This window comes from Rhineura floridana, chromosome 5 (genome assembly GCF_030035675.1).
Source record: "Rhineura floridana isolate rRhiFlo1 chromosome 5, rRhiFlo1.hap2, whole genome shotgun sequence".
Taxonomy (NCBI): Eukaryota; Metazoa; Chordata; class Lepidosauria; order Squamata; family Rhineuridae; genus Rhineura; species Rhineura floridana.
In genome coordinates this window covers 155,721,567-155,749,197 of record NC_084484.1, presented here as the reverse complement: position 1 = coordinate 155,749,197, position 27,631 = coordinate 155,721,567, and positions in this window count along the sequence as shown.

Here is a 27,631-nt window from a genome sequence, read left to right as displayed (position 1 = left end):
CAGAAAAGTAACTTTTCCAAGCTCTGGACACAGGGCACGTATAGCTCTGTCCTCCTGAGACATCTTGCCCACCCCTCTTCCACCCCTCTAGAACCTGCTGCCCAAAGCAGTTACCTCACTCTGCCTAATGGTAGGACCAGCCCTAACAGCACATTAAAATTAAAAGCAATAAAACCATTTAGCCTGCTAAAATTTCCATGATCCAAAATGCCTGGGCAAATAAAAAAGGTTTAACTTGCATTAAAAAAATAGTGTTGGTGGCAGGTGTTTCTCCCCTGAGAGGACATTCACAGTTGGGATGCCATAATTCGGGTCTCCTTGCTTTGTAGATCATATCCACCTCTCTCACAAGATGCCATTGATCTCCCATAGGTCCTCTAGCCCTGGAACATGACTTGAAAGTCATCCATTTTGACAGAGCTTCCATCTACTCCACCCCTGAAAGCCGCAGCAAAGCTGCACAGCATCACATACCTCATGCCAAATAGGTTCCTCCTGGTACTTTAAAGTTCTCCACAGCTGATGATATATATGTATGGTATGATGAAGAAACAGCCACCATGTCCTTTGCTCTGAGGGAATCATGTTAAGGCGCCAAGCTAAGGAAGTCTCTGCCCCTATGGAGATTTTTAAAAAATTCACCACAGACCAGCCTATTCTATTATTCCATATAGCATACCTGGCATAAGCAATTTAGCCCTACCAATATTGGGCTTGTTTCAGTAGAGGGCTTTACTGAGCATTGTGAATAGAAATCTTGTTCTTTAAGATCCTCACTGCTAAAACAGGCACAGGATAAGAAGGAAAAGATCAAACATGGGAACAGAGGAATTAACGTGCCAGCTCTCTGAGGGAGAACCTAGTGGGCCCCTTTCCTCCCACAAAAGACAAATTTCCCACTTTGTACTTTGAATGCTGAATGACCTTCATGGCTCTTTTTTCTTGCTTCCCCCCCCCCAGCAGCCCTCTAGCGTGAGAGAAGTACTCCTCATCTTGGAAGATCTTATCTATACACACACTTGTTTCAATCATTTGTTGCCCATATCTTTGGATGCCAAATGCCAATCCTCATACACCAAAAGCCTCCTGCCTTTTGCAAGTTCTGTAGGCCTGTTTATCATTGGGACTAAAAAAGACTTTGTCTTTCAGTGACATATTTAATAAAGGTTGTAATTTACATGTATATTAACATGTAATTTACATAATTCGCAAGCTACAAAATGTCTTAACTGAAGATAAAGATAAGTTCATTTACTTTGATTAATTTATATTCTGGACTTCAGCAAGGCTTTCCAGTAGTTGTTGGTGTGGTGGGGCAGTGCTGTGGAGCTGTCCTTCTCACACTGGCTTCACTGTGTTGCGCTGTGTGTGGTTGTGTTGCTTAATTTCGTTTAAAAGCAGCACCACAGCAGCAGAGAGTAACAGCAGATGTTGAAATGCGAGTGTGCCAGCGTGTGCGTGCATTTGCCTAAGAAAGCAAGCTTTTACCCTGCATCAGCATCACTGAGACTTGAGACTTAGTAAAATAAGAAAAGCTACTTTATTTCTAGAAATACATAGTAGATAGAAAAGGCATACCTAGTTCTAACTAACTAGCTAAGTTAGAGGCATAACGCCCAGGTGTGGGAGTCAGCCCCATGCTCAGAGAGAGCAGAGACAAAGGGATGCCTCCTCTCTCCTGGACAGCCGGAGAACAAAGGAGTGGAAAGGGCAGAAGGAGGAGGGGCAGGTAAGCTTCCCTAAAGGCGTCACAGTCTAGCCACAGAAGGAAGTCAGTCAGAGCATCACAGGTAAAAGGTAAACAAAGCCTATCCATCTGAAGGACCCTAGCCCTATCTTCCCTCTGGAGCTTAAACAAAAGAACAAAACAGGAGTTGCTCTTGCCCCACTTCCAACACACTGCATGTCACTTTGGTGGAATTGGCATGAGGCTACATGGACACACTTGCAGGAGCCCAGCTCTGATCTTGCTTGCCACTGCCCTGCCCCTGCCCCAGTGCCATTCAGGTAAGCTAGGGAGGGTGGCAGTAGCGTAGTGGCAAATTTCATGATAGTTACAGCCACACCCGTTCCCCCTTTTTTGCTGCTGGGTTGAGAATAAGATCCTTGTTAGCACCTTCTCCCACAATAACAGATGCCCCTAGGTGTCAATCAGCATGAAAGGGGAGAGTATTAGCTTCTGCAAAGAGTCTTCTCAGTGGCTGACTCACCTCTTTTCACTCTGATTGACTCCAATCAGCAGAAAAGGACAAGGAAGTATGTTAGAAGAATTTTCTCTTCTCAATGCTGATTAGCTCGTAGGATGCTGGAAACACGGAGACCCTGCTCCCCAAAAAGTAAGGGGTCTAAGACACCCCCCAAGACCCCAGATGACTACACTCCTGGAGGGTGGCTTCACAGTGCTGCCCCACCACACTGATCTCTCCCAGGTATTTCTAGGGCAATTCACAGTGGGGAGCAGGAGGTTTCTTGCACAGCCAAAATAGTATAATCAGCTCCAGGTACTATTGAATGAACTGAATTACCAAGATCCATTTCAAAATGGCTTCTGAATGGGGTTCAGGGCAGAAGCTGCTTTGGGCCGCAATCCAAACCCCACTTATGCTGGGCTGTAGGAAGTTTGGATTGAGTGGAAGCATCCCTCCACTTGCTTCTCCTGGCCTAGCCAGCTTCCTGCTAGTACAGACATCCCCCTTCTACCCAACGAATGAGTGGGCAGGTAGGCAGCCTACTGGCGGTATCCCCGCGGTGCTGGCAGAGCCTAGTGGATACCCCTGAAAATGTGACATTCTGAGGGTAGGGCAGGACTGAGCCATTGTGGGATCTACTGTATGCCAAGCTGCTCTCACATCCAGTGCCAGCCAACACTGAGCCTGATTCAGGCCCAATCACTGCACTAGCAGATTGGGCCCAATCTGCCTGCCCTCACACCTTCCGCCACTGCCACCATGAGTGGTTGAGCTGTGGATGTGCAGTTGCTCCACAGAACCTCAGTAGCAGCAGCAAATTGTTTGGGCTGCAGTCATGTTTGCCCTAATTAACCAAGTGTACTGGTGGAAAGGTACAGATGAAGAGGGCAGAGGCAGGTGGTGGCTCCATGTCAGTGCAGCAGTGGAATCTGTGCCGTGTTTTAGTCCAAACTTTCAAGGAGTCATCCAAGGTGCGCCCAGCTTCAGAAAAAACAATTTCAGCCACACACATTATAGCAGTACCACAAAGAAGTCATCACACAGAGGCTGTTTCCCAGCTTCCCATGCCTAACTGAGGAAATATGTAAGCAGGAGCAATTAATATATTTTCCAACGTGGTAATTACCCACAACCATACTGTATCTGTTGAACAATGTAAGAATTTCAAGGAGTTCTTCTAAAGTACTGAGCTTGCGGGCTTGTTGATATTTTCCACTTGAGAAAACAGGCTTGATAGAGCAAAGTCAAACCATTTTATCTTGGTTGCTGCAAACTGTAGCTAGGCCTTCAAATGAGGTGTGTCAACTACAGGTTCAAGCTTATGAACTGAAGGAAATGTTGTGCCTCAAAGTATGTTTTATCATGAAGAGGCGTTCTATTAAATTCACCACTCCCTGTTTAATTCTTACATAAAATAAGGTGCCATACCTGGGGAAAATTCATGGGTTGGCTGTTACACCTCAAGCCATGTCAGTTCCATACTTCCTTGTTCTCTCCTCCTCCTCCAACTGCCTCATTTGTTTCCCTCTTCCCAGCTCCCACACACATCTTCCTCCTGCTCCCTGTAGTACTAAGAATAGATAATCTAGGGATGCAATTATGATGTCATCTGCAAATCATCAATGAACCATGCCAATTGTGATATGTACATGGCATCCTTGGTCACCATTATAAGTTTACACTGAGCGTTGTCATGAATCCCATGGAAAAAGTGTGTAATGACAAGGACAAGGATGAGGAGACATACTGGGACTTGGGGAAAAGCATTAGTGATGCGCTCCTAGATGCAGTTGAGCTTGATGTGCTGATAGTGACAGCTCTGCCCTTGTGGATCCAATTACCATTGAGAAGAGACAGCCCAATCAGGAAGTTGCCCCTCCACCTTCCCTTCACCCCCCCTCGCTCATGCCACTGCCACACAGCCCTCCTCCTGAGGAGGCAGATTTTGATGAGGTGGTCCAGCTGCCCTCATCTCAGACACGTAGGCTATGGTGCCAGCAGGCCCAAACAATTCCCACTGTCCCTCTGAGGAGGAGTGCTTGTGTATGCAGACACTCCCATCAGTGACACTTTCCTCATGCAAGTAGGGAGTCCGCTTATCCTTACTTAAGGCTGGTAAGGAAGCATGTCTAATTGCTGCAACTATGTCTTAGTGCAGTGTAGTTGTGCCTAGCTATTCCTAGTAATGATGCTGAATCCTGTGTAACCTGTAAGCTGATTCAGGAAGCATTCTGAACTGAAACTTTCCATTAAATCTACTAAAGAAAAGCATACCCACATGTCTTCAACCTTTTCAGGCAGGAGAAGCACTCACTTTTTGTCATCTCCTCTGCATCAGAACTGAAGGCTGGCTCCCATAGGAAATTGCCACCTACTGAGTCAGGTCATTGATCCCTCTTGTTCAGTACTGTCTACTCTGGTAATAGCTCTCCAGGCTTTTAAAAAAGGGGTCCTCTCAGCCCTACTTGGAGATGCCAGAGATTGAAACCGGAACCTTCTGCATGCAAAGCTCATTGCTCTACAGCGGAACCATGCCCCTTCCCACATGTCCATCAGTTAAAGACTGCAGCATTAAGTGTTGACTTGCACGTCTGAATCAACCTACAACACAGATCAAACTCTGCAGACAGAACTTGCATGTTATTTTAAATGCAATGTTTTTCAGTTGAATCTGTTTACACATGGAGGTGCAAGGCATCAAGTGTGGCCTCCCTGAGTGAAGTATATACGTATGGGAACAGGCCCTAATGCTCCATCTTTGCTGGATGTTAGGGGTAGTCAAGGAAGAGCTCCAGTCAGTGCTGGATTTAGGCACAAGCTAAGTAAACTGCAATGTAGGGCCTAAGGTGATGAGGGGCCTCTAAATACAAATTAATGTTGCATGTTTTAGTTAGATTGTTAGTGTTTAGTTGCATCCTCACCTATGTACATGTGTATCTATAAAACGTTATTGTTTCTATTTTCATTGTTCTCCCAATTAAAATAATACACATTTTTGTATGTGTATTATGGGGCCTCTTAAACGTGACATAACTTAGGGCCTCAGCAAGTCTTAATCCAGCCCTGGTTCTCATGAAAGCCAGTAAGTGCACATCATTCTTGGTATATTATGAGTATTACAACTTTTAAAATATTAGGCTGCTGCTGCCGCCGCGGCTGCTTTTATGGAGGGGAAAGGCCACAGGTTAGTGCAGTACATACTTTCAGTGCAGAAGCTCCCAGGTTCAGTCTCCAGCATCTTCAGCTGAAAGGGATCTCCAGCAGTAGGACTGGGGAAGAACTTGTCCTGAGGACTTAAAAGAGCTGCCAGTCCTAGCAGACAGCTCTTGGCTAGATAAACCAGTAACTTGATTCAGTATAAATCAGCTTTATGGATATTTACATAGTTGTAGTTAAGTGAGAGCAATAAATTGGTTTGCATGAGATGAGAATCTGCACTTAATTTTTTAAAATCTTGTTTATCTGAATTTTCAGCTACAACAATTCAATGAATAATTAGAATTAGAATGTGTGTTTTTTGTAAGTTGGATTTGTTTGTAAATAATCAAGTCAGAATGTGCTAGCAGATTTATTTATGCTATTTAATATTTATTTTCCACCTTGTATGAAATCATTTCAAGGCAGCATTACAAAATCACATAATATAATGTGTTGGATCCAGACAAAGGTACACACCATACCTTTAAAGCACATTCAAAACACATCCCCCCCAAGAATCATGAGAACAGTAGTTCATCCCTCATAGACTACTAGAGCCTCAATTTCCAGCATCCTTAACAAACTACAGTTCCCAGGATTCTTTGGGGGGATGTGCTTTCAATGTGCTTTAAAGGTATGGCATGTACAGCTGCAATCATATTTAGTTGTAAGTAAGCCTCATTGAATTCAGTGGGGCTTACTTATGAATAAACATGCATAGGATTGTACTGTAAGTCAGTTGAACTTAGGTCTCATTAAAATCAATCATTAAAATCAATGGGTTTTGTTTTGTTGTTATGCCTTCAAGTTGATTATGATTTATGGCAACCCTATGAATCAGTGACCTCCAAGAGCATCTGTCATGAACCACCCTGCTCAGATCTTGTAAGTTCAGGTCTGTGGCTTCCTTTGTGGAATTAATCCATCTCTTGTTTGGCCTTCCTCTTTTTCTACTCCCTTCTGTTTTTCCCAGCATTATGGTCTTTTCTAGTGAATCATGTCTTCTCGTTATGTGTCCAAAGTATGATAGCCTCAGTTTCATCATTTTAGTTTCTAGTGATAGTTCTGGTTTAATTTGTTCCAACACCCAGTTATTTGTCTTTTTTGCGGTCCATGGTATGTGCAAAGCTCTCCTCCAACACCACATTTCAAATGGGTTGATTTTTCTCTTATCCACTTTTTTCACTGTCCAACTTTCACATCCATACATAGAGATCAGGAATACCATGGTCTGAATGATCCTGACTTTAGTGTTCAGTGATACATCTTTGCATTTGAGGACCTTTTCTAGTTCTCTCACAGCAGTCCCTCCCCAGTCCTAGCCTTCTTATAATTTCTTGACTATTGTCTCCATTTTAGTTAATGACTGTGCCAAGGTATTGATAATTCTTGACAAGTTCAATGTCCTCACTGTCAACTTTAAAGTTACATAAATCTTTTGTTGTCATTACTTTAGTCTTTTTGATGTTCAGCTGTAGTCCTGCTTTTGTGCTTTCCTCTTTAACTTTCATCAACATTCATTTCAAATCATTAGTGGTTTCTGCTAGTAGTATGGTATCGTCTGCATGTCTTTACTGATGTTTCTCCCTCCAATTTTCACAACTCCATCTTGGTCCAATCCCACTTTCCGTATGAATGTTCTGCATATAGCAGGGGTGGCGACTCTGTGGCTCTCCAGATGCTGCTGGACTACAGCTCCCATCATCCCTGACCATGAGCTGTGTTGGCTGAGACTGATGGGAGCTGTAGTTCAGCAGCATCTGGAGAGCCGCGGAGTTGCCACCCCTGGCATACAGCTTAAACAAATAGGGTTATAAAATACACCCTTGTCTCACACCCTTTCCGATTGGGAACCAATCGGTTTCTCCATATTCTGTCCTTACAGTAGTCTCTTGTCCAGAGTATAGGTTGCGCATCAAGACAATCAGATGCTGTGGCACCCCCATTTCTTTTAAAGCATTCTATAGTTTTTCATGATCTACACAATCAAATACTTTTTTTGTAATCTATAAAGCACAGGGTGATTTTCTTTTGAAATTCTTTGGTCTGTTCCATTATCCAATGTATGTTTGCAATATGATCTCTTGTATCTCTTCCCTTTCTAAATCCAGCTTGGACATGGCATTTCTCATTCTGTATATGGTAAGAGCCTTTGTTGTAGAATATTGAGCATTACTTTAGTTGCATGGAATATTAAGGCAATGGTTTTATAATTACTGCATTCCCTGGGATCCCCTTTCTTTGGAATTGGGATATATATCTCACACTTCCAGTCTGTGGGCCATTGTTTAGTTTTCCATATTTCTTGACAATTTTTTGTCAAAATTTGGACAGATTCAGTCTCAGTAACTTGTAGTAACTCTATTGGTATGCCATCTGTTCCTGGTGATTTGTTTCTTCCAAGTATTTAAGAGCAGCTTTCACCTCACATTCTAAAATTCCTGGCTCTTCATCACATGGTTTCTCCGTGAATGAATCTGTCATCCTTGCATCTCTTTTATAGAGTTCTTCAGTGTATTGCTTCCATCTTCCTTTTATTTCATCTCGGTCAGTCAGTGTGTTCCCCTGTTGATTATTCAACATCCCTACTCTTGGTTTAAATTTCCCTTTCATTTCTCTAATCTTTTGGAATAGTGATCTTGTTCTACCTTTTTTGTTGTCCTATTTCTTTACAATAACTATTTTAATAGTTCTCTTTGTCCCTACGTACTAGTCGCTGTATTATTGCTTTTAGGGCAGTGGTTCCCAACCTGGGGGCTGGGGGCCGCGAAGTAATCCAGAGGGGGCTGTGAACAGTAAAGAAATGAATTATTTATTAATTTTTTTAAAAAATTCTTCACTCTCTCTACACTGTCTGCTTTCCACTGCCGCTGCAGATGACACCTCCCCCTTGCTCCAAAGGAGAGGGGAGGCCTTTTGCTGAAGCCCCAGAGCGTTTTTCAGGCGCACTAAGGGCAGGCATCTGCCTATAAAATACATGGCAGATGCCAAAGGAGGCTGAGGGTGGGGCTACCAGGAAGAAGAGGGGATTACTATCACTGATTCCCGTCTCCTTGCACTGCCGCTACTGGCAACGCCCTTACTTAGAATGAGAGGAGAGGGCTTTTTGTGAAGCAAAAAGAAGCAAGGCTGCAAAGAAAGGCTGTTTTCCCCCTTCCTTCCTGGCAGCCAGCCTGCCTCCCTGGGCGGAGGGGGTCACAAAACGTTTTCAGCTTATAAAGGGGGTCCCGTGCTCATAAAGGTTGGGAACCACTGTTTTAGGGTTCTGACTATGCTTCTGTCTCTTCACTCTTCACCCCGGCAAAGTCTCTGGGGAAGATATGTTACCTCCGGAGCTATTCCTGGCTGACCCCGATTGGTGGAGTCCCATTTTAGCTGCTTTATTTTCTAAAATAAATGCCACCGGAATTATTCCTTCGGGGTGGTGTACAAGTATTGTGGTGCCCATTCATAAAAAAGGCGATCCTGCCAATCCATCCAATTACAGACCAATTAGCTTGCTGGATGTAACATCTAAATTATATGGACGTTTTCTCTTGAATAAACTAACAGACTGGGACACTAATCATCCTCTTATCCACACCGAACAAGCGGGCTTTAGGAAAGGCAGAAATACCATTGATCATATCTTTGTTTTATTTCATCTTATAAATAAGGTTAAATCTAGGGCTTATAAATCCCTTTACCTGGCATTTATAGACTTTTCATCAGCCTTTGACCTAATTGATAGAGATCTATTGTGGCAGAAACTATCCCTTGCAGGTATTGACATGAGATTACTTCATCAGATCCAATCCCTCCATCAAGGAAATCGGCTGAGGGTCCGTCTTGGCCCCAATGGCGCACTTTCTCAAGAAATTCCAGTTGGCCGAGGCATTAAACAAGGCTGCATCCTGCCCCCTTTTTTGTTTATTTTTTTCATTAACGACCTTATTTCTACTATGGCCTCCCCCAACTTTTTCCCCCCTGTGGTAGGAAATAGAAAGATAGCGTCCCTGCTCTATGCAGATGATTTGGTATTGCTGTCCCAAAACAGAGTTGGATTAAAGAGAATGCTTTCTCGGTTGGAAGAATACTGCGAGACCCATCATCTTCTAGTAAACTATACTAAAACCAAAATAATGGTTTGTGGGAGGTACAGTAGGACAAAATCCATTTGGTTCTTAAATGGTCATCAACTAGAACAAGTTAGTACCTTTAAATATTTAGGTATTTGTATTAATAATAATCTCTCCTGGTCCTCCCAATTAGAAATGATCAAGCTGACGGCATTAAGATCTAATGGCCAATTAAAGAAGTTTTTTTACTTGCGTGGTGGCCAGCTTTTAGGCCCAATGTTAAAAATCTACACTGCTAAACTACTTCCAAAAATTCTGTATGGTGTAGAGCTCTGGGGCCATTCGGTTAAAAACAGACTTGAAGTTCTCCAAAACCAATTTATGAAGCAAATTTTGGGTCTTTCTAAAGGTACTCCTGCAGCCCATTTAAGGGCGGAATTGGGCCTTCCGTCCCTGGCTGCTAGGATTGATCTGGCTTTTCTAAGATATTGGAAAAGGTCCAGATTTCTGGACGATTCCTCCCTTATAAAACTTTGTTGGAACGACCCGCAGGGAGTGAATGTCTGGGGAAAAAAACACACGAAGTTATTATCGTTTTACGATCTTACTCCAACCAAGTTCCTAAGCCTTTCCTCCTCTGATCTTCAAAATTGGATTTTTAATCACGATGCATATCAGGATAGAGCCTCAATCGTGGCAGCTTCTTTTTCCTCGTGGTTCCCTCAAATAAAACTTAACCACGCTCCACCATCTTATTTTACTACTCTGACCCGCGCTCTGTTACGTAAAGCTTTTATGGAGCTGAGGTTCCAAGCCATGCCTACTGCCATTTTAGAGGGCCGATATAAGGGAATTCCGTTCGCAAATCGTTTTTGCATTTTTGGTTGTATGGTCCTTGAGGACTTAATACATTATATGTTACTCTGTCCTCTCTATATACACCCGAGAGGAAAATTTTTGGTTCCTCTTCCTTGTTTTTCTAGCGGTCTTTCTTTTAATGAATTGATAATTGCCCTTTTGATGGACAATAACCAAACTACTATTGCGGTGGCAAATTTCGCTCTTGCTGCCAGAAAGATTAGAGAAAAGTATGTTACCTCAATGTGTGAATAAATTGTTGATTTACCTTCTTATTTTAAATGTATTTTAGAATTACTGTTTTGCTGTTTCATGTTGCAACGGCCTATGGCCATAAGCAAATAAAGGATTGAAGTGTAAAATCCTTGCACTGACAGGACATGTACTTAATCCAACATTGGATATAAGCCCCTGATCTTTTACTCACAGGCTGATCTGTAAATATGTTGAAACAAATTTGTTTTTGTTGATGTTTTACCTGCCTTATATTTACATTATTTATGTATTATTGCTTTTTTATTGTATTTTATTGCACTTGTATTAGTGTTGTTAATTGCCTTGAGCACCATTTGGTGGAAAGGCAAGATACAAATTCAACAAATAAAAACAAACAAACAAACAAATATATAAAGCCAATACCTAAGAGGAGGGGTAGATTCCCTTTGGCCCACTTCTAAATGAAGCACTGAATTCATGCTTGCTTCCACCGGTCATAGTCTGTAGTCACATGTTGCCTCAGGCCAACCAGACAAAAAAAAAAAGCTCTAACAGCCCCTCCAGACTGGTGGTTTTTTGTGGTTGTAGTGGGAGACCTGGGAGACCAGGGTTCGAATCCCTACACAGCCACGAAGGTCACTAGGTGACCTTGGGCCAGACACTGCCTCTCAGCCTCAGAGGGAGGCACTGGTAAAACCACCTCTGAATACCGCTTACCATGCAAACCCTATTCACAGGGTTGCCATAAATCAGAGTCGACTTGACGGCAGTCCATGTCATTCTGCAACATGTCATTGACACAATAATAGTGGATCAATGGTGGATTTATGCACATGTCATTCCACTTCACTAGTTATGTGAAGCTTCCTCAGCGTTATTAGATAATTGCACTATAGTGCAACAAAAGCATGACAAAAAATAAACTGGAACATTTTTGGTATAAAAAGTTACAGGATTTCAGCAGGAAGTTACAGTTCATGCATAGACTGGAAATTAAGCAGAATGTCTGCCACAAAACATTTGTAGGTGCACATGGTATTGAAAGCAGGACTGCTTCTAAGCACCCCGATACCATCATGGTCATCAATCATCATGTATGCCTAACAAGAAAGATGTCTGGAGGGCCCCCAAATTTGTTTATTACAGTTTTAGCCCACTCTTCATACAGTTTTGTGCATTTGAAAGTTCAGGGTAGCATTTATTTATTTATTTATTTATACCCCACCCTTCCTCCCAGCAGGAGCCCAGGGCAGCAAACAAAAGCACTAAAAACATTTTAAAACATCATAAAACACTTTAAAATACATTAAAACAACATCTTTAAAAAAGTTTTTTAAAAGCTTTCAAGGCATCTTTAAAAAAAGGTTAAAAATATATCATTTTTTAAAAAAGATTTAAAAACATATTAAAAAGCAATTCTAACACAGACACAGACTGGGATAAGGTCACAACTTAAAAGGCTTGTTGAAAGAGGAAGATACATGATTCCTCTACTTTCACCACAACTGTGGGAGATAGATCATGCCATGGTAGCTCATGCTAAAACATAGTAACACTAAAAAGGAATTATGCAGCCCACTTGCAGTTGTTTTGAGCAATTCAGACAATCCTTGTGCCACATTCACCAGTGTAACCTGGGCTGTGTGAAAAACACCTGATCATACACAGACAATGCCAGTATAAGTTATGAGGTACTGCCAAATATTCTGATTCTGATGGTAGAATCTGATCCTTTGAAAAAGGCATATAGGAAACACAGGTTTCAGAATTGTCCACATGCCCCCAGGTAGGTTTTTCAAAATATTTTGAAAAGAGGTAGGCTCAAACACAGCAGTGAATTGCCTGAAATGGAAATGCATTTGCAATCAATTTAAATATGAAAAAATTATATTCCTTCCGCTGTGTGTCAGATTGTTAAGATTCTCCCTGTTCTCTTTGGAAGGGAGCCTACAAAAAATATTATTCACATTAATCCACATTTAATGAAGCAGCAGGATGGTTATATAACCTATGCCAGTTTTTTTAAAGATTCCAGTTTAGAAGCACACATAACTTTATAATCATGTTCTGCTCTGTCTTAATAGATAGCATTGGTGGCAAGTGATAGCTATTGCAGACAACTAGGCATTGCTATTTTTGTCTGTGCTGCAACTCTAGCTAGAAATACAAAGCCAGTTCCATGTGAAAATTCAGTCCTTTCAAGTTCTCCCTGTTAAAAAGCAAGCTTGTGTTACACAGAGGGATTGTGCTTGCGAGATCCCAGGTAGTCTGTACCATATAGCAGTATGAACTATGAAGCAAGATGACTGGGGGATACATGAAGGCAGGAACTGGTGTCTGAATGGTGCAGCAAGACTTTTTAAAGAATTGTCCCTAGCACCATTTAGAACATTTGCTTCAGGCAGCAAAATTTCATGGGCTCATGCTGATTTCAGGACAGGAGTGGCACTAGAGAATGTAATCACTTCCCAAAGCCTACTGTTCTTGGTCATGCAAGTGCATCTCTTCCCCACCAGATAAGAGAATTAACAGCTTTCTCTAGAGCCTGTCCTATCCTTGCGAAACAGATTTGGAGGTATTATTAATGGGCAACTAAGTGCCGAACGTTTAGTTATTTTTACAACCACCTATGGGCTTAATTTGGATTTTCTGTCTCATTCATCAAAGGAAACATGTCTCAGGCCACTTCCTGCTTCCTCTTTGTCCTGTTCTTTGACCAAACTCCAGTCTATTTGATCTGTGATGGTTTTTTCGGACATGAGTTGTCACTTGATGTAGTACTCACTGAAGGATGAACGTGCACATGCCCATTTACCATATGTGTGCTTAGAACTGAACAATGTACAGGCAAGTGGGTGTGCATATGAATACAAAATGGGCCTTAGAGCCACTCTATACATCCTTTTTATTGTGTATTCATGATTTATTTTTATTTTATTTATTTCATTAAACTTATAGACCGCCCCATAGCCGAAGCTCTCTGGGCGGTTCACAAGAATTGTGATGAATTGTGCTCATGATGCTATTGCGGTAGTTGTACACAATCCCACTTTCAATATGGTTTGCACCTGCAGACGTTTTGGGGTGGTCACACTGTTTCATTTCTAGTCTGTGCATATCCTGTCACTTCCCTCTGAAATCGTGTAACTTTTTATACCATAAATGCTCTAACTTATTCCCCCCCTTTTGTTGCACTATAGCCCCCTCCTGACAGCAATAATGTGGTGGCATTGGGAAAACATCACAGAACAAGTAATAAAGCAGAATAAATCCACAATTAATGCACTATTGTTGGGTCGAGAACACGTTGCAGAATATACTTGCAACAAACAAACAAAACAAAATACTCCCTTACAATCAAGTACACCTTCAGTCAAATACACTGGAAGCTCAGTCAAAACAAAACAAAGTTAATTGCATGCAACCCATATGTATAACATACATACAACATGGACATAGTGAGATTTAAATCTGCAGTGCCAACTAATCCTGTTAGAGCATTAATTAATTCAGTTAATGCCTTGGACGAGGATCAGACTGTGGAAGAAAATGAGATTTCCTCTTTGAGATGATATAACTACCATCTAGCTATAGCCAAACTGTCCTTCCTATTATTATGCCTATAAAGTGCATTACTCATTTTCTCTAAAAGGAGAGGGATGGTAGAGTTCATTGGCAGACAGCATATTTGTATGCACAATATCCCAAGTTCAGTCCCTAGTTTTTCCACCTATAAGGAGCTCAGACGGCAAGGCTGGAGGAGGGGGGGCATCTTAACCATGGGTTGTAAATGGTTTGGAAATCCCTGGAAAAGAGGGAACTTGGTTTGTGTTAATCAAGGTGCTGATGCAGATATAACATTAATGCATGGTTAAAGCGGTGGTAATGCAGCCGAAGCTCTGCTCACGGCCGGAGTTCGATTCCAACGGAAGGAGGAAGTCGAATCTCTGGTAAAAGGGGTCGAGGTCCACTCAGCCTTCCATCTATCCGTGGTCGGTAAAATGAGTACCCGGCATACGCTGGGGGGTAAAGAAAGGCCGGGGAAGGAACTGGCAATCCCACCCCATATCAGAGCTTGGAAAAGTTACTTTTTTGAACTACAACTCCCATCAGCCCAATCCAGTGGCCATGCTGGCTGGGGCTGCTGGGAGTTGTAGTTCAAAAAAGTAACTTTTCCAAGCTCTGCCCCATATATACGGTCTGCCTAGTAAACGTCGCAAGACGTCACCTTAAGAGTCGGAAACAACTCGCACTATAAGTGCGGGGACACTTTCACCTTTACCTTTTAAAGTGAATAATACATGAGAGGAAAATTTGCACCACAAGAACATACGAAGAGCCCATCTGTGACAAAACTGAGCCTATCTAGCCCAGCATTCTGTTCCCAGAGTGGTCAACCACATGCCTCTGGGAAGCCCAGAAGCAGAACGTGAGTGCAATAGCACTGTCCCACTCAGGTTCTCCAGTTTCTGGTATTCAGAGGCATGCTGTTGGTATTCAACAGTATCCTCAAGGTAGCATACAGCTATCATGTCATGACTAGTAGCCATAAATAGTCTTATCCTCCATGCATTTTACAGCCATCCAGGTTGGCAGCCATCACTTCATGTTGTGGTAGGGTATTCCATAGTTTACCATGTGTTGTGTGAAGAAGTACTTCCTTTTGTCAGCTTCATAGGATGACCCTGGATTCTAGTATTATCAGAGAAGAAAAGCTCTCATAATAAAACACCAGAAAGGGGGGAAAGGACAGTAGAGGAAATATGTGTGCCGTGGGCTACCTTTGGGGCAGAGCCACAGCTCAATTATAGGGCAACTGCTTTGCATGCAGAAGATCCCAGGCTCAATTCCCTAGCATCTCCAGGAAGGGCTGGGAATGTCCCCTATCTGAAATCTTGGAGAGCCGCTGCCAGTCAGTGTGGGCAGTGCTGAGCTAGATGGACCAAATGGTGTGATTCAGTATAAGACAGCTTCCTAGGTTCCTATGTTAAACCTCTTAGCCACGAGATCAGCTGCATTCCATTTGCACCATCCTTTGCTACAACAGCCAGAAAAGGATAGCAATACAAGGACACTGTTTTAAAAGTCTAGTATGTTGCCTCATGAGAATTTGCACAGATAGGTGCATTTGACTGTGTAATAATGAACACAATTAAACAGTGGGAGTGGAGGACGCTATCACAACAGGGCTGTTTTATGGATGGCAGTCAAGTCAACAGCTCTCACTGAATTTCTTTGGCAAGCTATCTGAGATGAGTCATTCCAGCAATACATTTAAAACAATTGAAAACTCTTACCAAATGAAAATATGTACCCCCATGGCAATTTATTATTATTTCCAGACTGGCAGATCATGCTTCTAAAGCAACTATCTTTTCTACAATGCACATAAAAAGCAAAATTAGCCATGTTAGGCCATAAGAGAAAAAAACACTCCAAAATCCACAGTTGGGTAATACCTTTATTAGGACCAACCAATTCAACTAAATCCTTGCACTAGCAAAATGACTTCACCTAGTGTAAGGGATTTCCCTCCTCTCCTCCCCCTGCACCATCCTCAAATCTGCTCAGGAGGGTTGGGGAAAACCTCAGAACAGATTTAAGGGGTGTGAGGGGGGAAGAAAGAGAGAGAACATTCAGTTGCACAAGAAAAATCCTTGTTCTGATGACAGCATTATGTTGAATACAACCCAAAATATCCCAAAAGTGTGGCAAGCTGTCAAGTTCTCTAGAACTCTTCATCAGGCAAGATGTTATAAAGCAGGACTGGGGGAATGAGAACAACAACAACAAGTGAAAAATTACCAAAAATTAGGCTGGATGTAGTAGCCATAAGGTCAGCCTTTAGACTCATTTCAAAGCCAGAGACTGCAAACTGAGTGAGTCTTAACTGTTCAGGGCGAAATCCATAAGATTAGGAAAGATTAACCAGCCCCTCCCCAACCTTTCTATATGTGTATGTTATAAAGGCCTTTCGTTTTTTTATATACCTGTCATGCACTCACCTCACCAATGTTTTTTAGGCTGCTTGGCTACAGGCTTGATATTGCAAATAAGAAACACACTTAGGCCTTCCTGCCTACTGGAAAAGTAAATAGAGGATTTTGCATTCCCGCAAAAATGAACCTGTTGGCCTTTAGGACTGCCTTAAAGGGGTGCAACACCAGTTTGCCGGAAGGCAGGGAGTTACACACATACTGGACCACTCCATCATCTGTTTACTAGGAAAAAAGGTGGCTTGGCAAAGGATTCAAGGAATCCAAGGAGCACATGAGAATTCCCAAAGTAGATGACAGCAAGCTAACTCTCTCCTCCTCTTTCCTCTTGACCTCTCATTTATTCCATATTTAACAAGGCATAACTTCCTTCCTTCCATCTCCTTAGCACCAGGAACAATACAAAATCTGGGTATAAGGATATTTTCCAGGCTCTTTTTCTGTCTATTTCCTATTCTATTCAAGTAAGCAGTTAATATTGCTTCGAGTGTTCATTACATTGAACACTAACGCTTGTGTTTATTTCAATGGTGCCCTATCATGAAAACTGACATTCACAGTTCCCATTATTTCTAATACATCTTCAGAGAAGGTCCCACTGTTTCCAATCATCAGCCCTGGCCAGGATGGCCAAAGGGCTGGGATGATGGGAGCTGGAGTCCAATAACATATCAAGGGGTGCATGTTCCCCATCTTTGCCCTAAACAGACCATAATCAGTGAGCCCAGTTGTATTCAGATATACAAAGATCCAGAGTCAAGCTAAACAAGCCATGATTTCGTTGAGAGAACAGCTTACAGAAACCCTTCATTATTGTCCATTGTTTTATCCCCATGTTGCAGGTTGGGCTGAGAGACTGTTATACAACAATCAACAGTGTAGTCTGCTATTATAACGCTATTGCAGATTGGAAGGCTATGCTGAGAGAAAGTAGCTTTCAACAGTACTGGGCTGCAGTCCACTGTTATATTTATTTATTTATTTATTACATTTATACCCCGCCTTTTCATGAAACCCAAGGTGGCTTACATATGGTTCCCAGGCAGTCTTCGATCCAAGCACTGACCAGACATGACCCGAGGGCTGTGGAGTTGGAGTCGGAAGCAATTTTGGGTGGAGTCGGTAGAAATAAATAAAATAAAATAAAATAAAAACTTTCACAGGAATTTAGGAAAGTTTTCTTCTTCAGAAATTTTAATCAAATAAATATATTTTATGTTCTATCAATCTAGCCTGATGATTCACGTGGTGAATGGCCTTGTGCTACCATTTTACTACAGTAAATTTGTTATTACTAGTTAATATACATTTGCCATTTATGAAGGAGTCGGAGTTGGACAGTAGAAAAATAGAGGAGTCAGAGTCGAAGCTTTGGTGTACCGAGTCCACAGCCCTGCCTGGCCCTGCTTGCTTCAGCAGGGAGCTGGCCTTATGTGCTTTCAGACCATAGCCTGGGACCAATTTCAGGTCCCAGGTTTAGTTGCCCTTTCAACCGTCCTCCCAGGCCAAACCAAGCGCTCAGTTGCATATAGGTCTCTTGCTGCACTGACTCACATGCAGACTGGTTTTAAATGCGCAAAAGTAAGAATCAAAAACACACAAAACTGCACATGAAGTAAGATCCATGTTAGAGCAGGAACTCCTGGCTTTGATGCTAGCTTTAATTTTTCAGCCTCCTCAGGCACAGGCTCGGTTAACACTCACACACACCAGGGATACATGGCAACATTTTGTTTTAGGGCCCTGCTTCCTAACCATAGTTCCCTGGAGTGGAGGCTGGTCCATTAGGGTGCCCCTTCCACGAACCTCAGTTTGCCCTCAGCCAGCCCCAACCTGCCTTGCATTCTTACTTCCAACCAGTCCAGGGGGTGGCACTTCCTGTCAGCTTCCTTCTCTGTCGTCTCAGCGTTGCCCTTGCAGAATTCAGCAGAGAGGGCAACAAAACTAGAATCAGTCGGCTCTGCCTGTCATTGGCTCTGTTTCTACCCACTATTAGGTCCCCTGCTTTCAGCCCTACCAGTCCCAATGGGCATTGGCCACTACTGGTTCCCTGTTTCATCCAAACAGTTTGAAGCTGGTTTAGTAATGTCCCTTAGCCTGAGGGTGGTGCCCGTAGTTTCCCCGTTTGCACAAAATAATAAACCAAGCCAGGCCAATGATTTACCAGGGGCACATACCAGAAAAAAGGGGCTGTCGCTGATAAATAGGGGCAGTTGGAGATTATGAGATATAATCTGTGACATATGCTCCAACTGCCTATTTACCAGATATATAGATATCCTTGGTGCATGTTCAAAAAGGCTACTACTGACACATTCCTACCAGGTTTAAAGCGAACATTGTTCCAGGTGATTAAAACTTAATACCTTCCAAATACACAGCAAATCCCACAAAACCCATTGCTAGGGATAACAAGCATACTCTTGAATCACTTCATAAATTAATTTTTTTCTTAACCAGCTGGGAATTGGAAGCCATATATAACCTGCATGTATGCAAGAGTATAAAACATTTAAGAGCCAGTCAGAGGTACACAGTTCCCCACCTCTGTCCTTTCTAGAATATGCAGTCTGGGGGAAGAAGAAAAAAACGTCAGTTGCCAAGACATAATGTAGGTGGGCTGCATTCTCTCTCCTACCAAGGGAGATAATTAACAAAGCAATGAAGAATGAACTATGATTTTTTTTTAAAGTCTGTTAAAAGAGACTGTCAAAAAAGAGGAAGGTGTTTCATTTGGGCTCACTCAAGGATTATCAAGGGCAAGAATTTGAATGGGATAAAAGCAGCGAGGGAAAAGCTTTGGAGAGAGGTAAATGAAGTTGTTGCTTGCAATGGATTAGCTTCATAAAATCTTGGGTGAGCACTCAAGAGTCTGAAGGTTTATTGAAAGTCTGTTCATAGTTTTCCAAGTAGCTGGGGGCATAATCCAGAGGGATGTTCTCCAGTGCAAACCTCATTGAAAGGAATGGAGCCTTTTCCATGCAAAGCCTATGCTCTGCCCCTGAACTAAGGCCCCTCCACCATCAAAGAGTCAGAATCTGCCATACGCCATCTGACCATTGGCACATAGAGCCCTCTAATGTATACTCTGACTGGCTTTTTAGCAGAGGTCTTTCTTGTCACCCAGCTGCTCCCTAATCGTTTCTAACTGGAGATGCCAGAGGTCAGATCTGATGGGAGGCATACAAGATCATGTTCATCTTGGGACAGCAACCAGTTTTCCTGGAGGGCTACTTTGAGAGGAAGCCAGGGGTAGTGGCCACTTCTGCAAACTCTGTCTAAAGTTGCCTGCTAGCCACAAAGAAACCCCTTTCCCCCCTTCTTTTCCTCTAGGATGGCAGCCAGGAGGGAGGGAAGATTTAACCCAGGGTCTCCAATTGCTAGTAACCACTCCATCAGCCTTTCCCAACCTTGGGTCCCCAGAAGTTGTTGGACTACCACCCCCATCAGCTCCAGACAGCAGGGCCAATGGTCAAGGAAGATGGCAGTTGTAGTCTGGGAACCAAAGGTTGGGTGCCATGTATGCACTAGCTGAGCTGCCATACTGACAGTGGCATTTGTCAGTGATGACAACTGAATCTGAAGTCTGGCATTTGTTACCTATGACTATGTTGAGTGCCTCTTATGGGGATGTGGAAGCAGATGACAAACTCTCCTCCCCTGCGTACCCTCCTCAACATCTGCTCCGGAGGTTCAGGAGAACCCCCAGAACAGCTCGAGGGGGAGGAAAGGGGAGTTTGTTCCACTGGGCAAGCAGAAATGCTTGCAGTGAAGGAATGATCCCCTTAGTGCTACATTGTATACAACCTAGATTTGTATAAAATCTGCATGTGCTAATTTATATACATAAATGCAGATTTAGAAATAATTACAATTGCATCACATCTTGTAGTGGAGAAGACTGTGACCAGGTGGTCTGTGTGCCTGCTCAGCCTGCTGTCTGGGTGCTAAATGTTGACCAGCAGCTTCAAGGCCCCTCTTGCTCTCCCTCCTTAGAGTTCTTCCCCTTTGAACCAGGGTTGGACTGGACAGCCCTTCAGGTAGAGAGCTGCCCTCTGTAAAGTAGGACACCTGGCCACCCTACCTTTGTTTTCAGACCACAGACTAAACAACAAGGATGCCATCACAGTTAAGGGACTGTAACAGTTCCATTATGCTAGCTGCATGCATACCACTGACAGAAAGAACACAATCAATTTTTTTGAATACAACGTTCTATGTCCTCATTTGCAGCCTGCTGCCTGGGACCTAATAAAAACTGAATGCAAGCTCAAATTAAGAGATTGTCTTTTCCTAGACACTTAAATGTTTCAAATTAAGTTATCTCCCCCACATCTCCACAGAAGTTCCCACACCATTCTTCAACTGTTTCCTCAGCAATTAACTGTGGGATGTTTTGGGATGTGTTTGAAACAACATGGACACAGATTCCAAACCTAATCTGCCTCAGGTACCAAAGCTAACAAACATCGTTTATATAAGCAAGAATGTTTGTTTTTTTCAAACTGCCAAGCTTGTTCTCAAGTGACTTTGTTTTTCTTTTATCACAGTAACCTATCTAAAGCAGTTTCTCAAATGCAACCACCAGCAACATTTTTAATTACTTTTGAATTTATAGTTAATGTAATCATATTTCATGCCCTCCAAAATTTAACAGATGAAAATAGGATGTCTGCAAACCCCCTAATTCTTATACTATGGATAACTACGTTAGCAGCCTTCCCCTGCATTATGCGCTGCTGGTTCTTCTTAAATTCTCCAACTTCAGTTGCCATTTTTGTTTCTGGGACCAATTCAAGGCACTCACATTTGTGTTTAAAGCCCGAAATGACTTAGGCCTAAATATCTGAAAGTCTAGCTCCTTCCCTACTAGGGTTGCCAGGTGTCCGGTTTTCACCCAGAGACTCTGGTATTTGTGGTGCTCTCTGAGTCTCCGGGTGAGTCACCTTAATCTCCTGACTCTCAGCTTTCATTTTTTTAAAAAATTAAGTTTCTAGGTGGTCTGATTCCCCAGATATACACTAAAATGTCAACCACCACCCCCATCTTCAGTTAGAGCTGGCTGCTCTAATCCCACCCTTTCAGGTTTGTAGCCAATAAGTGAAGTCAGGGTTGTGATTGACCAGGCAGTAACGAGAGCCCTTTGCAAGTCAGAAGACTTGTTTTTTCCTGCTTTTCTGAAAATCTCATCAATTGAGTAAGTATATAGCTTTCAGTCTTTTTCTCTCTTGTGTGCAGCAGTCAAACAAGTTTAAATTTTCCTGGGCTATTGAAGAGGGCACTGTTTTGATAACCTTCCCAATATGAAGCTTTAATCCAATACTCACTTTTTGGGGAGTAAAGCTGCAATGCTAATGCCACATACCCAGAGTAAACCCCATTGAATTCAATAGGACTTACTTTTGAGTAGACATGGTTAGGATTGTGCTGTAAATTTATGGGACTTTTGAGTGAACATAGCAAAGGATTGTGCTTGTGTTGTAAATCTTTCTCTCCCTCTCCAATCCTATTTTTAAAGCAATTAGGCAGTGCTTACATAGGTATCACTGCTTTTATTACGTAGGAAACTAATACTTATTTTCTTTTTAATGTTCTGCAGTGACCAACTGGTTTTGACAAGAAACTATTATATGGGTGTATGTATTTTTACATCTCCAGTGTGTGTATGTATATGGAGTCTTTCCAACAACCCTGTGCGGTAGGGTTGCAGACTGGAAACCAAGGCAGCTCACAATAAGAAATAAATTCATTTAAAATCCAATAACCATAAAAACAACTATAAACAGTTGCAAAACAGCTTAAACTGGCATGATTTTGAATTTTGAGTTGGGTGAATGAAGTTCCTTATCACTTGAGGTTGCAGTTCTGTGCATGCTTCCCTGTTTGAGTAAGCCCCACTGAATACATTGGGACTTGCTTCTGAGTAAACAAATGTAGGATTGCACTGTAAATATCTTTACAGGTTGTGTAAATAATAAATATATTTTATAGTCATGCTTATATAAATATTTCTTCATACTATATCCTGATAAGTATCTGATTTCACACTATGGTTGTACAGTATTACTTCCTTTACATTTTCAGTGTGCCCATCTTCCTTGAGATGTTCATGGTTCCCCTCTGTTGTTTTCATCCTGAGGGGCAGATTAGGCTGAGAGACTGTGAGTAGCCCATGGTCACCCAGTAAACTTTATAGCTAACTTCCATTTAAAAAAAGTAATTAAATCGATTTACATGCAGGCAAAGCTTATTAAGTAGATCCATACAATACGTTTAAAGCAAATCCAACTTGCATTTAAAGCACATGACTTCCCCTAAAGAATCCCAGGAAGTGTTGTTTCCCCCTCACAGTTAGAGTTCCCACCACCCTTAACAAACTACAGTTTCCATGATTCTGTGGTGTGATTCATGTGTTTCAAATATGTGTTGAATGTGCTTTAAATGAATGGTGTGGATCTGCACTAGGTATGATGTGCATTCATTAGTGAATTGAAAAGAACAATTCTAAAAGATTTATTTTAAACAAGGAAAGGGTTGTAGCTCAGTGGTAGGGCATATGCTTTGCACACAAAGGTCCAAAATTCAATTTCTGAAAAAGACTATTGCCTGGAATCCTGGAGAGCCAATGCTAGTCCGTGTCATCAGTACTGAGCTAGATGGCACCAAATGGCCTGAGTCTGTATAAGGCACATTCCTTTGTTCCTAAAAATGGAAAGAGATCCAAGGGCCATAGTGACTCTAAACTTTATTTATGTATTTTATTTACAACATTTATATACCACTTTATTGTAAAAAATCTCAAAGCAGTTTACAGAAAGAATAAAACAATAAAAGTATTAGCAAAAACAGTTAAAGATAGGTATTTTAATATATTCAAAATAATAAAACCAACAATGGGTTAAAATAGATAAAAACATAATCTACATGCCTGGGTAGGCTTGTCCAAGCAAAAACGTTTTTAGCAGGTGCCAAAAAGAGTACAAAGAAGGTGTCTGCCTAATGTCAATAGGCAGGCAATTCCAAAGCGTAGGTGCTGCCATGCTAAAGGACTGATTTCTTACAAGAGCAGAACAAGTACTATGTGGCACCCTTAACATGGAAAGCACACCTTGAACGTGGCCTGGTAGCAAATCATTTCTCCACAAGCACCATCAAAACCACCATTTCCATTTAGATGATCTTGTGGAATGACACTGCTACATCTAAAAAATCTGGTGAAATTTTGTGAGCCCTTTTTTGTTCACTGTGTGAGTGAGACAGAGAGATAAAGACAACCAGTGTCTCTGGCCCCATGTGGAGAGAAAAGTCAGACAGCTGAATTGCATTTTTTTTTACTAGAAAACAGCCTGTTTTCATTTCGCTCTCTGAATAACTGTTGTTTGTCACAGTGTTAAGAGGTCAACACAGCCAATAAATATCCCTGAGTGCTACCACTGTGCCCCTTTGTGATCATGACAGATTATTTAGAAAATGCATGAATAGCGGGAGAGAGCTCTCAGGGTCAATGGAAGATGCTATCTAGTGAAGACCAAAAAGAATTGCACTGAATCCCAGACATACTGAATCCCAAGGAATACTTTGCAGAGTCCTTCGTGGGCAACCTGCCTGTCAGAAGGGCCTCCATTAGTTTCTATGGGAGAAAGCAAAGGGGCTGTAATTGGAACATCTTTGAGGAAGAAGTAAAACGTGTCTCTCCACCCCTTGCATTGGGAGCCTTGGTATCTATTGAAATACCAGGTTTTGGCCTCCACTTCTGTGCTATCCCTGTTGGCAAACCTCCCCCCCCGCCCACCTTCTCACAAGTCAATGGCACCCACTGTTTTCTATAAAAGAAATGTATAGAGTTGAAACTGGGGACTTGGTCAAGGTGGAGTTAACGCATTTCCAACATCCCAGTGACCCTAGTGTCAATGGAGAGGGACAGGTTATGCCCTTTTATAGTCTTTTTATTGTAGACCAGTGGGAGCCGAGATGGGTAAGAATTGTGAATAATTTTGGAGGGTAGAAGATGTGATCATCTGTAAATTACATCTCTGTTCGTGGACACTGGATTGCCAACTTTTGATTTAAGAAATACTGGCTCATGGGCATTGAGAGGGTAAGCAGAACCAGGAGGAACCCGGCTTTTCAGTCCTCAGTACTATCATTTATCTATTTATCTTGCCCTACCCTCTAGGGCAATGTACATGGATTATGTCCCTCTGTCCAATTTTATCTTCACAACAACTCTGTGAGGTAGGTCAAGCTGAGAGCATGATTGGCCCAAGATCACCCAGTGAGTTACATTGCCTAAGCAGGACTTGAACCCAAGTCTCCTCAGGCCTGGCAATAATCTAACCACTATATCATACTTGCTGTCAATACTAATTACCCATCAGAACATATTTTAACAAGTTGTACCAGCAAAATACTAGCTGATTGGGTAACACAGACCAATAGGTTTAAAGCTGGGTTGTCAAAATATTTTAACTGATTAATAATCTACCTTCTAACCATTTAGTAAATAATATTTAAATAATTGCCCACACTTCAATTCAGGTTTCTTTTTGAGACATTTGAGTGTGAGATAACTTTCAAAGTCATAAAACAAATCCTACCATTCATTGTTGGAAAGGAAACCTATCTTTAATATGTTCATATACTCCTGAACCAAAACAGCCAAAAGTTAACCAAGAATGCCCTTATCTCTCATGCTCACTGATTAAAACTGGTTCCCACTAATTGATTCAAGAAAAGCTTTAGCTGAGTGAATCGCCTGCCAATTAAAGTAGGTGTGGGGAACCTTTGGCCCTCCAGATGTTGCTGAACTGCAACTCCTATCATCCCTGGCCATTGACCATGCCTGCTGGGACTGATGGGAGTTGTAGTTCAGCAACATCTGGGGGGGGTTAAAGGTTCCCCATATCTGGATTAAAGGTTGCAGCATGTAACAATAGCCTGGTTCACACGACATGGTAGGCCACCTGAATATGAAGACTCCCAGAGAGGAGCTCGTAGCCTCTTAGCTCTTCCCCACTTGTTTTTATTGTCATGTTGTGGTGAGGTAAGTGAAGAACAACCTTGGTTACAGCTTGTAGTTAGTGAGGAGAGCACTTAACCACAAACCTAGGTTTGGACAACATTCTAAAACAAGTCTTGGCTTAGCTCAGTGTGTCGCAGCAGTAAAAAGGAATGGGGAGGAGCAAGTAGCTGTGAGCTCCTTCTTGGGAGCCCACACATTTATGTGGTCCCGGTAAGCCATAGTGGCTTATCGGGCTGTGTGAACCAGGACAATGTGTTCCTCCCACACGGCCCAAGTAATGTCGGAATATATAGGACATGTGGGAGGATGGAATGTCACACAGCAAAGGACAAGATGGCACCCCCTCTCTCCATGTACAGAATCCCATAGGATTGGCAACTGAGTCTAACTTCAGCACTGCAACAGTGTTCTCCACCATACCTGAAGACAGTAGGCTAGCTTAGGGGACTCTGTGGTACATACAGCTCTGTCCTTTGACAGAGAGGAATGCCCAGGGGGCTCAGAAGGAATGGCTGGGGGGGGGCTGCTGCCACTGTCCCCCACACCTCGACATCTGAAGTGGCTGTCTCACTCAGCCTAATGGTAAGGCCGGCTCTGATGTCACATCTCCTTCCAATGCTACTGTATTTTATCCAGGAAACCTGAACAAAACTGGTGTAGGAAGAAGCCCTATCAAACAGGCAACTCTTTTGTGTCCTAATGGAGATCATATATGTGCAGATGGAGGCTGATTAAGGGTCCAGATCCCATGACTATAATTCACTAATAGGCAAAAAAACCTTGCGGTTTAAGAATGTACCTATAGCCCACAGATATTTCTATCAAACTTTAAAAAGCAGGGAAATTGGGCAGCTATAGTGAATGCACCAGGGGAGCAGGAGACCTGACCTCCTCTCTAAGGTATTGTACTGCCCTACAAATTGGTCAAAATGCAAACACCATTTGGGTTGGTCTTTCACAGTCCAATCCACTTCCTATGTACCTTGGAAGAATTTGGTAACGTGCCTCTGAGCATATGGTGAGTGATAGCAACACCTGCAATCAGCCCAAATAACAGAAACAAAACATGTGCTGTGCTGATCTTGTTTTAGCAGGGAGGAACCAACATTATGAAGACAGTTGATATAGTTCAGATGGTCACTTTGAATATGCCTGATTTCCTTTGCAATTTTAGTGAAGCTTCCTACAGGAAATCATTTTCTTTTGTTTCTGTTTCTGTGAATATGTGAAGTACAGCAACACTTTGCAAAATTTACACTAAAAAAACTCCAAACATAATAATGGCACTGACTTCTGCAGAATAGTCTCCAGTGGACCTCAGGAGTGTCACAATTTGCACATGATAAAACAGTGGGAGGTGAAATATATTCTAGCAAAATGGTAGATGTGCTCTATGTTTTTAATTGACCGTGAACACCTTGCCTTAAATAAAGTGGTTTAAACATAGCAGGCTGAAAACATGCATCCTCTTTTTTCCAACAGCTAGAGTCATTGCTGAAGTAGCAACATATTGGAATCAGTCTGATTTTACATCAAACTGCAGTTTCAGATTCAACTGTTAATGCACCCAAAATAGAAATAGAACATAACTTCCAATATAAAACACAAAAGGCTGTCTTTACCATCACATGACAATGACTAATAAAAAGGCTTTGAAATTAATAAAAATACATTTGACACAGATTTCTAGGATGAATAAGGAGGGGGGAAATTTTCTGGTTTAGATTCTCTGTAGATTACCATCACATGACAATGACCAATAAAAAGGCTTTGAAATTAATAAAAATACATTTGACACAGATTTCTAGGATGAATAAGGAGGGAAAATTTTTTTCTGGTTTAGATTCTCTGTAGAAACATTAGTAACACAGGAAAGAAGCAAAGTAAGAAGAACACCAACAAACATACAAAAATATAATTCTCCATCTTTGGAGATGGCAGGTGTTGCCACCACTCACCATATGCTCAGAGGCACATGTTACCAAATTCTTCCAAGGTACACAGGAAGTGGATTGGACTGTGAAAGACCAACCCAAATGGTGTTTGCATTTTGACCAATTTGTAGGGCAGTACAATATCTCAGAGAGGAGGTCA